Genomic DNA, 10,528 nt, shown 5'->3' with positions numbered 1-10,528 from the left:
TTTACTAATTTCTGGATGTATTAAATCATCCATGTGTCTCATCCTACTGTGTGTGGCGGCTCAGAGTATGCCTAAAGTGGGGAACTATTTTAAACATTTTACTAATTTCTGGATGTATTAATCATCCATGTGTCTCACTCTAGTGTGTGTGGCGGGCTCAGAGTATGCCTAAAGTGGGGTAACTATTTTAAACATTTTACTAATTTCTGGATGTATTAAATATCCATGTGTCTCACTCTAGTGTGTGTGGCGGGCTCAGAGTATGCCTAAAGTGGGTAACTATTTTAAACATTTTACTAATTTCTGGATGTATTAAATCATCCATGTGTCTCATCCTACTGTGTGTGGCGGGCCTCTTGTTGCACATTCTTAGGCTATGTATTTTATACATTTTACTAATTTATGGAGGAAAAAAAAGACCCAGCATTTTGCATTCAAATGTGCAGGGCGCACCGGCGTTTAAAGTCCAAAAGAAGGCAGCATTACTCCACCGTAGTAATTATTTTCCTCCTTAAAGCTGTATACCATATGTTTCTGGAGGAATTAAATTCAGGCCTATAAGCCTGCTGTGTGTAGCGGGGTCATAGTAGGCTTTTATTGGGTAACTGTTTTATACAGAATAAAGATTTCTGGGTGTTTTAAAAAAGACCCATGCCTATAAGCCTGCTGTGTGTAGCGGGGTCAGAGTTCACATTCCTTGGGCATGAATTATGAATGAAATGCCCCCTCTGGATGTCCTAAATAATTTTAATTTAAATGACAAAGTCCCATAATGGTTGGCCTATAAGCCTACTGGTGTGTAGTGGGTTTCAGAGTACACTTTGGTCGGCATTGCAGCTTTCAAATATCACATTGCAGATTTCAAATTGTCTTTCTGCAAGAGTCTCCAAAGTTGCAATGTGCAAGTATTTCGGCAACCGGCGCTATTTGAGGGTTAGGCGAGGTTGAAATATTTCAAAGTCCGAGATATACCAGCAGCATAGACACTTAGAATAAAAAAGAGGCCTTTTTAAATTAAATATACCAGAGGCATAGACACTTAGACTAAAATAGAGGCCTTTTTAAATTAAATATACCAGAGGCATAGACACTTAGACTAAAATAGAGGCCTTTTTAAATGAAATATACCAGCAGCATAGACACTTAGACTAAATAGAGGCCTTTTTAAATAAAATATACCAGTAGCATAGACTCTTAGAATAAAATAGAGGCCTTTTTTAATAAAATATACCAGAGGCATAGACACTTAGACTAAAATAGAGGCCTTTTTAAATGAAATATACCAGCAGCATAGACACTTAGAATAAAAAAAGAGGCCTTTTAAATGAAATATACCAGCAGCATAGACTCTTAGAGTAAAATAGAGGCCTTTTTAAATGAACATAACCGAAAAGAATCAGCAATGATCTGTCTCCAAAAGCTTCCTTAAAAAGCCATGGCAACAGGTGAGACCAATCATTGCTGATTGCGGGGGGCTGAGAACGTACCGGCATAATTTGAAAGAATCAGCAACAGGGTGAGACCAATCATTGCTGATTGCGTGGGCTGAGAACGTACCGGCATAATTGAAAAGAATCAGCAACAGGTGAGGACCAATCATTGCTGATTGCGTGGATGTAGTCTAGGGCTGACTCGGGTGCCCCTGGTGGAGGTAGATGGTGTGGAATCCGAGCCAGCCCTGACAGATTAAATGAAATATACCAGTAGAAAAGACACTTTGAGTAAAAAAAGGCCCATTTAAAATAAAATATACCAGTAGAAAAGACACTTTGAGTAAAAAAAGGCCATTTTAAATAAAATATACCAGTAGAAAAGACACTTTGAGTAAAAAAGGCCATTTTAAATAAAATATACCATGGCCAAATGAACTTAGAATAAAAGAGGAGAGTTTAGTTTAAATTATACCATGGGTAAATGCTGTTAGAAAAAAAAGTGCACAGTTTAATCTTATTTGGAAGGCGCATTGACTCTTAAGTCCACAAGATGTCACCGGTACTCCATCGTTTTTTTTCTGTTATACCATATGGTACGTTGCCACTCGGGCTGGCTCCTCCAGACACCTCAGCCTAGTTGAAGTGTCCGATGAAGGTGCTACTCATCTGGGCATGAGGTATAGTTTTGTAGTACCAACATCATGTGGAGGTTTCAAGTCAGAATTTGCACAATAGTCCCATAAATATACCAGAAGCATGGAGTTTTATGAGTGAATTAGTCTATGTCCCTTACTTTGTGTAGATCCATACACAAGATATGTTTCTTCAGGAAATGCACAGAGTCCAATGCTATTAACATTGCCATGGGTGGTTGGATTTGAAGAGGGAAAAAAAAGCATAAAAGTGTCCGAAAAACATGCTCTTTAGCTCGGGTACATCACCAGGATCAAGAAAAATTGTCAGTTTTTTTTTCTATCTTGCTTAGAAATAGGTGTAAATTGACTCTGAAGTGTCAGATCAGTAAATGAACAAAGTCCTTAAATATACCAGTAGCATGAAGTATTTGTTGGAAATTAGTCTATTTCCCTTCCTGAATTATACCATACGCAAGATATTTTCTTCAGAAAATGCACAGAGTCCCATATTCTGTTAAAATTGCACTATGTCCATAAATATACCAGCAGCACGAAGTTTTCAAGTGGAAAATATTCCTATGTCGCTTCATTTGGTATACCATAGGCGTCAGTTTTCGGCGAAAATAATTCTATGTCGATAAAATGTTATACCATACGTATGATTTTGTGTTCAAAAATCGCACTATGTTCCAATTTTGACCAAGGGGTGGATCATCCAGAGGCCTCGATCCTCTGACAGTGCCCGCCGAATGTGCACCCAGACGGGACATGGCATCTCATTCCCCCTGTCTGGATGATTTTATGAATGGGTGATATGCAAACACCTACCATCAGGTATATAGGGGAGAGGGTCTTCTGAAAGCCACATATATGGTATACCATAAATGAAGACAAGGATTATGGCGCACGCTTTGCCCGACCAAAGGTCACTCCCTGGGCATTTTAGAGGATTTGACAGGCCTCTTTATGGATCTCACAAACGATCCATGCATGGAATTTGCACACTTTATCCGAATAAAGTGCACTTTTGGGCTTATGAGAGTAGGTTGGTATGCCTCTCTCTGGATGTGAGGAAGGATCAGGAATAAAGGCATGTAATGTCACACACTTTATCCGATATAAAGTGTACATTTGGGCTTATGATAAAGCATGAGGGCCCTATGTATGGATGTCGAAAGGTTCAGGCTTAAAGGCATGTAATGTCACACACTTTATCCGATTAAAGTGTACATTTGGGCTTATGATAAAGCATGAGGGCCCTATGTATGGATGTCGGAAAGGTTCCAGGCTTAAAGGCATGTAATGCCACACACTTTATCTGATTAAAGTGTACATTTGGGCTTATGATAAAGCAATGAGGGCCCTATGTATGGATGTCGGAAAGGTTCCAGGCTTAAAGGCATGTAATGCCACACACTTTATCCGTTTAAAGTGCACATTTGGGCTTATGATTAAGCATGAGGGCCCTATGTATGGATGTCGGAAAGGTTCCAGGCTTAAAGGCATGTAATGCCACACACTTTTATCCATTTAAAGTGCACATTTGGGCTTATGATTAAGCATGAGGGCCCCTATGTGTGGATGTCGGAAAGGTTCCAGGCTTAAAGGCATGTAATGCCACACACTTTATCCATTTAAAGTGCACATTTGGGCTTATGATTAAGCATGAGGGCCCTATGTGTGGATGTCGGAAAGGTGTCCAGGCTTAAAGGCATGTCTTAATGCCACATCACTTTATCCGATTAAAGTGTACATTTGGGCATATGATAAAGCATGAGGGCCCTATGTATGGATGTCGGAAAGGTTCCAGGCTTAAAGGCATGTAATGAAGTGCACATTTGGGCTTATGATAAAGCATGAGGGCCCTATGTATGGATGTCGGAAAGGTTCCAGGCTTAAAGGCATGTAATGCCACACACTTTATCCGATTAAAGTGCACATTTGGGCTTATGATAAAGCATGAGGGCCCTATGTATGGATGTCGGAAAGGTTACAGGCTTAAAGGCATGTAATGCCACACACTTATATCCGTTTAAAGTGCACATTTGGGCTTATGATTAAGCATGAGGGCCCTATGTATGGATGTCGGAAAGGTTCCAGGCTTAAAGGCATGTAATGCCACACACTTTATCCGTTTAAAGTGCACATTTGGGCTTATGAATAATGATGAGGGCCCTATGTGTGGATGTCGGAAAGGTTCCAGGCTTAAAGGCATGTAATGCCACACACTTTATCCATTTAAAGTGCACATTTGGGCTTATGATAAAGCATGAGGGCCCTATGTGTGGATGTCGGAAAGGTTCCAGGCTTAAAGGCATGTAATGCCACACACTTATCCGATTAAAGTGCACATTTGGGCTTATGAATAATGATGAGGGCCCTATGTGTGGATGTCGGAAAGGTTCCAGGCTTAAAGGCATGTAATGTCACACACTTTATCCGATTAAAGTGCACATTTGGGCTTATGATAAAGCATGAGGGCCCTATGTATGGATGTCGGAAAGGTTCCAGGCTTAAAGGCATGTAATGCCACACACTTTATCCGTTTAAAGTGCACATTTGGGCTTATGAATAATGATGAGGGCCCTATGTGTGGATGTCGGAAAGGTTCCAGGCTTAAAGGCATGTAATGTCACACACTTTATCCGATTAAAGTGCACATTTGGGCTTATGATAAAGCATGAGGGCCCTATGTATGGATGTCGGAAAGGTTCCAGGCTTTAAAGGGCATGTAATGCCACACACTTTATCCGTTTAAAGTGCACATTTGGGCTTATGAATAATGATGAGGGGCCCTATGTGTGGATGTCGGAAAGGTTCCAGGCTTAAAGGCATGTAATGTCACACACTTTATCCGATTAAAGTGCACATTTGGGCTTATGATAAAGCATGAGGGCCCTATGTATGGATGTCGGAAAGGTTCTCAGGCTTAAAGGCATGTAATGCCACACAGCTTTATCCGTTTTAAAGTGCACATTTGGGCTTATGAATAATGATGAGGGCCCTATGTGTGGATGTCGGAAAGGTTCCAGGCTTAAAGGCATGTAATGTCACACACTTTATCCGATTAAAGTGCACATTTGGGCTTATGATAAAGCATGAGGGCCCTATGTGTGGATGTCGGAAAGGTTCCAGGCTTAAAGGCATGTAATGCCACACACTTTATCCGTTTAAAGTGCACATTTGGGCTTATGAATAATGATGAGGGCCCTATGTGTGGATGTCGGAAAGGTTCCAGGCTTAAAGGCATGTAATGTCACACACTTTATCCGATTAAAGTGCACATTTGGGCTTATGATAAAGCATGAGGGCCCTATGTATGGATGTCGGAAAGGTTCCAGGCTTAAAGGCATGTAATGCCACACACTTTATCCGTTTAAAGTGCACATTTGGGCTTATGAATAATGATGAGGGCCCTATGTGTGGATGTCGGAAAGGTTCCAGGCTTAAAAGGCATGTAATGCCACACACTTTATCCATTTAAAGTGCACATTTGGGCTTATGATAAAGCATGAGGGCCCTATGTGTGGATGTCGGAAAGGTTCCAGGCTTAAAGGCATGTAATGCCACACACTTTATCCGTTTAAAGTGCACATTTGGGCTTATGATTAAGCATGAGGGCCCTATGTATGGATGTCGGAAAGGTTCCAGGCTTAAAGGCATGTATTGTCACACACTTTATCCGAGTAAGAGGCTCCCTCTGAGCAAAGTAGGGGGGGAGTGAGGCCCCCCCCGAGGTCTGAAAAGATCCAGGCCTTTAAATGACACGGGCTGTGCCCGAGCAAAGTGCCCACGCTGGGCAAGGGTGGAGGCGTGATGCTCCCCCTTATGGAGGTCGTCCTACCTCATCCTCACGTAATGTATTTCGACCTGTGCGTATCCGGAGGGTGCTATGCGCAAGCCCGGAAGATGCTGGTTTCGGCTGGCCTTACCGGATCCAATGGTATAGCACCTAGGTGCGCTCTAAGGCCGTAAACCCCCCCCATGTGTTTGAGAATGGTAGGTGTTATACCATTGCCACGAACCACTTATTGAATCAGCCATGCCCTTTCGGCAATCGAGTCTCAGAGGTGTGTCCGAGGGAAGATTTGCCTTGGCGGGCATGGCTGTCTGGCATCTCCCCGACCCTGGAGGAATGCGCTAACGGTGTAATGCAAACACCTACCAGCAGGTATATAGGGGGAGCATGCTTTCTGAGCCTTATATGATTGTACCATAATAAGGATCAGAAGAAAGGCAGTGCGTTAAGGTGAACTAGCCCGACTCTAATGCACCTTGACGGCTTAAGGGGAGGGATAAGTGACCCCTGCCTGATGGAGGTCAAAGACATCCGTGTCTCTCAGGCCTTCGAACCACTGCTTGCGCCCGACCGAAATGCCACTGCTGGGCATGGGTGTAAGAGTGGTGACCCCCCTTATGGAGGTCTGTCCAACCTCCAGCCTGCATGCTCCACCTCGGCCTGTGCGTATCCGGAGGGTGCTGTGCGCAAGCCCGGAAGATGCTGGTTTCGGCTGGCCTTACCGGAATCCAATGGCACAGTACCTAGGTGCGCTCTAAGACCGTTATCCGAACCCAAGTGCGCCAGGGGTTTTTCTGTTATACCAGTAGCATCGACCATCACTTTGATCAGCCAGGCCTTTTCGGGGGTCGAGCGTCCGAGGTGTGTCCGAGGGAAGATTTGCCTTGGCGGGCATGGCTGGCGAGTACCTCCCCGGCCGTGGAGGAAAACGCATACGGGTGCATTGCAAACACCTACCAGCAGGGTATATAGGAGAGCATGTCTCTTGAGTTCATCCTAACCTTATAATGGTTATCCCATTCATAAGGCCTGGATGCAAGGCGGTGCGTGAAGGTAACATTAGCCTGACTCTAACACTTTCACCGGTTTAGGGGTGGAGTGGTGACCCCCCTAACACTGGAGGTCTCGCCGACCTCCAGGCACCAGCCTCACATGCTCTACCTCGGCCTGTGCGTATCCGGAGGGTGCTGTGCGCAAGCCCGGAAGATGCTGGTTTCGGCTGGCCTTACCGGATCCAATGGCACAGTACCTAGGTGCGCTCTAAGACCGTTTATCCGAACCCAAGTCCGCCAGGGGTTTTTCAGTTATACCAGTAGCATCGACCATCACTTGGTTCAGCCAGGCCTTTTCAGGGTCGAGCGTCCGAGGTGTGTCCGAGGGAAGATTTGCCTTGGCGGGCATGGCTGGCGAGAACCTCCCGGCCGTGGAGGAAAACGCGTACGGTGGATTGCAAAAACCTACCAGCAGGTTTTTAGGGAGAGCGTCAATCTCGAGGGCGTTCGGAGCTCTCCCGATCTATTGGCATACGATGCCCGCCAGGGGTTAGGCTCTCGGGGTTACCACTTAAGGTTTCTCCCTGTCATAAGAAAGACAACCGGTCAAACCAATGCGCAATGTACAATGAGGTGCGAGCTCATATCCTATATATTGCTCAGAGCCGCAACCTCGGTGCGACATACCTAGGTACAGGAATAGGGCGAGAGGTGGATGCGCTCCTTCAGGACGGGTAGGTCGGCAGCCTCTCGGGTATGATCGTTCACCAACGAAAGCTGTACAAAAGGGGTGACTGCGCTCATTGAGGACGGCAGCCTCAACATGACATACCTATCAAAAACTCTCCCATGAGGTGTGTGCGCTCCTTCAGGATGGGAGGTCGGCAGCCTCGGTATGATCATGATGACCGAGACACAGGCCTTGGGTTGGGCCTAGGGTTGAAGCCTTCTGTGCCGCCCGGGTAGTTCCTCCCCAAACCAGCGGGCATGCCTCTATGGGGGGGCCTCGGTCTGAAAAGACACGATCCTCACCCGGAACCGTCTGAGGGAAGCGTTGAAGGCCGGTCTGTCTACACAGGTGTCCGCTATCGGCGTCCATGGTGTACGGGTGAGAGCCAGCAGTGGATCGGGTTAGTTCAACACATGCTTGGCCTCACCCCGCCTGGTCACGGAATCACTCATTTCTCGGTTACGTCCCACAGTAGCGCGCGCGCGTGCTGGGAGCTGACGAGGGCTCTCTCCCCCACGCTGACGGCGCACCCCTGCTGCACCGATGGTGGGCGTCCGGTACCGAGGTGGGCCCCTGACCCTGCCCGGGGGATGGAGCACGCCGAGGTGGCCGCGACGTTAGCTGGTGTCCCTTTCACCACCGCGGTGCAGCTACCTGGTTGATCCTGCCAGTAACATATGCTTGTCTCAAAGATTAAGCCATGCAGGTCTAAGTACACACGGCCGGTACAGTGAAACTGCGAATGGCTCATTAAATCAGTCATGGTTCCTTTGATCGCTCCACACGTTACTCGGATAACTGTGGTAATTCTAGAGCTAATACATGCAAACGAGCGCTGACCCCTCTGGGGGATGCGTGCATTTATCAGATCCAAAACCCATCCGGCGGGGCGCGGGCCCCCCCGGCCGCTTTGGTGACTCTAGATAACCTCGGGCCGATCGCGCGCCCTCCGCGGGCGGCGACGTCTCATTCGAATGTCTGCCCTATCAACTTTCGATGGTACTATAGTCGCCTACCATGGTGACCACGGGGTAACGGGGAATCAGGGTTCGATTCCGGAGAGGGAGCCTGAGAAACGGGCTACCACATCCAAGGAAGGCAGCAGGCGCGCAAATTACCCATTCCCGACACGGGGAGGTAGTGACGAAAAATAACGATACAGGTCTCTTTCGAGGCCCTGTAATCGGAATGAGCGTATCCTAAACCCATGGGTGAGGACCCATTGGAGGGCAAGTCTGGTGCCAGCAGCCGCGGTAATTCCAGCTCCAATAGCGTATATTAAAGTTGCTGCAGTTAAAAAGCTCGTAGTTGGATTTCGGGAGTGGGCTGACGGTCCGCCGCGAGGCGAGCCACCGCCTGTCCCAGACCCTGCCTCCCGGTGCCCCTCGGATGCCCTTGGCTGGGTGTCCGGTCGGGGTCCGGAGCGTTTACTTGAAAAAATTAGAGTGTTCAAAGCGGGCCGCTACTCGCCCGAATACCTGAGCTAGGAATAATGGAATAGGACTCCGGTTCTATTTTGTGGTTTCCGGAACCAGGGCCATGATTAAGAGGGACGGCCGGGGGCATTCGTATTGCGCCGCTAGAGGTGAAATTCTTGGACCGGCGCAAGACGGACGAAAGCGAAAGCATTTGCCAAGAATGTTTTCATTATCAAGAACGAAAGTCGGAGGTTCGAAGACGATCAGATACCGTCGTAGTTCCGACCGTAAACTATGCCAACCCGCGATCCGGCGGCGTTATTCCATGACCCGCCGGGCAGCGTGCGGGAAACCACGAGTCTTTGGGTTCCGGGGGGAGTATGGTTGCAAAGCTGAAACTTAAAGAATTGACGGAAGGGCACCACCAGGAGTGGAGCCTGCGGCTTAATTTGACTCAACACGGGAAACCTCACCCGGCCCGGACACGGAAAGGATTGACAGATTGATGGCTCTTTCTCGATCTGTGGGTGGTGGTGCATGGCCGTTCTTAGTTGGTGGAGCGATTTGTCTGGTTAATTCGATAACGAACGAGACTCCGGCATGCTAACTAGTTATGCGGCCCTCCGTGGTCTGCATCAACTTCTTAGAGGGACAAGTGCGTTCAGCCACACGAGATGGAGCAATAACAGGTCTGTGATGCCCTTAGATGTCCGGGGCTGCACGCGCGCCACAATGGTTGGCTCAGCATGTGCCTACCCTTCGCCGAGAGGCGCGGGTAATCCGCTGAAACCCAATCGTGATTGGGACTGGGGATTGCAATTATTCCCCATGAACGAGGAATTCCCAGTAAGCGTGAGTCACAAGCTCGCGTGATTAAGTCCCTGCCCTTTGTACACACCGCCCGTCGCTACTACCGATCGGATGGTTTAGTGAGGTCCTCGGATCGGCCGCACCGGGACCCCTCGTGGGCCTTGGTGTAGTGCTGAGAAGTCGATCAAACTTGATCATCTAGAGGAAGTAAAAGTCGTAACAAGGTTTCCGTAGGTGAACCTGCGGAAGGATCATTAACGGGTAGCGCCGCCCGGCGCGCCTCCTCCCAGCCTCTGTGCGTCTCCTCGGCCTCTGGGGAAAGGGTTGTGCGCTTCGGTACCGGACTGGAGATCATCATATGTTTAACGCCTGAACAGCGATGGCGCAAGCTGGGTCTGTTCTCTCCAACAGCCCCCCATCTCGAGCGCACCTCCTCGGTACTGCTCTGGCTCGTGCGAAGCGCTAAAAAACACGGTTACGGCCGGTTTCCACACGCACAATGGCGTGAGTCTGGGCCGCGAGGCCCTCTCTCTCTGTCGGTGCGTGCGTGGGGTTTTCCACATTCGGTGACCTCAGGCTCACGGCACCACCACGCACCCTACGTCTGTTGCTATAAATCGGGACTGTGCCGTAAAGGGACCAGACTCGCGTTGGGAGGTTCGCAGGAGGCTCACGCCACCTTTGTCTTCCCTGGGCTCAGACGTCGTCAAA

General features: G+C 48.0%; 1 pseudogene; it reads left to right on the top strand.

Annotated features, from left to right (window-relative positions):
* Nucleotides 1-8,240: 8,240 nt before the first annotated feature.
* Nucleotides 8,241-10,074, top strand: LOC143507925 (18S ribosomal RNA; annotated as a pseudogene).
* Nucleotides 10,075-10,528: the final 454 nt, after the last annotated feature.

Source organism: Brachyhypopomus gauderio, unplaced genomic scaffold (assembly GCF_052324685.1).
Source record: "Brachyhypopomus gauderio isolate BG-103 unplaced genomic scaffold, BGAUD_0.2 sc754, whole genome shotgun sequence".
Classification (NCBI taxonomy): Eukaryota; Metazoa; Chordata; class Actinopteri; order Gymnotiformes; family Hypopomidae; genus Brachyhypopomus; species Brachyhypopomus gauderio.
This window is presented reverse-complemented; position numbering and strand designations above follow the sequence as displayed.